The following is a 1,049-nucleotide window of genomic DNA, read 5'->3' on the forward strand; positions in this document are numbered from 1 at the left end:
AAGCACTCCTCGCACTACGGTGTGAGCTGCACTTTCATACAGTAGGGGTGAAAGTGCATGGGGTCAGTGAGGGAGAGAGGGAGAGTGAGAGAGAGAGAGAGCGGGGAGGGTTGGGGAGCAAGAGAGGAGGAGAAAACTAAATATAGTATAATTATATAATGCGTAAGGGGTGCACATTCAGATCCAGAGAAAAGGATAAGCAGGGCACGAGGCGTATGGCAATATGCAGCAGTGTGTAGGCAGATGTGCATACATATTACAGAGTGTCAGTGGCCCAGTGCCATTGCTGAGCACGGAGGTGCCGGAATACAGACACTTTGAAACTTTGCAGCCGTTTCCGGTCAGGTGGCTGGCTGAGGACGGCGGGTGGTAGTGTAGCAGGATAGCAGTGCGCATACTCGCACTGCCTTGTCTCTTCTTCTCCTTGTGAGACAATGAACGAATGATAACTACTTACATAACAAGCTTTGAGTGCTGAGAGTATACGAGTATACGAGTTATACGAGTTAAAGTAGGGCATTCCATACAGTGACAGCACAGGCGGGGAAGGCTCTATGGCAATTTTCCCGGCTGTTGACAGGTAGCCCTGTCTCAAGCTGGTAGTTATGCATGTCGAGCATACTCATTCTTCCAAGTTGCTTCACGTTATGATCTCGCATTTGACAGTCCTATTTGAATATTGTGGCCAGCTGTCTTTGATGGTACGGTACGGGACAGGTACGGGATAGCGCCAGGCATGCCGATGGCACAAACAAACAAACACGAAATTAAGGCTGCGTTTACACGGAGACAAAACGAAACGAAACGGAACGAAACGGAACGAAAACGGGCTGGCCTCGAATCGTTTTCAAACCGTTTACACGAGAACGGCAAATCGTTTTGAACTGTTCACACGAAACGGAAAACGGGCGATCAGGCTGGAGTTAGCACGTGCTGACTTGGCGCAAGGGCGGGAAGTAACACGTTAGTTGGAGTTGGTACGTGCTGGTGGTCGCAAAGGTCAGGTATTTCCCGTGAAATACAGTCCCGCGCGGAATGGTTTCCATGAC

Source organism: Sycon ciliatum, chromosome 5 (assembly GCF_964019385.1).
Source record: "Sycon ciliatum chromosome 5, ocSycCili1.1, whole genome shotgun sequence".
Taxonomy (NCBI): Eukaryota; Metazoa; Porifera; class Calcarea; order Leucosolenida; family Sycettidae; genus Sycon; species Sycon ciliatum.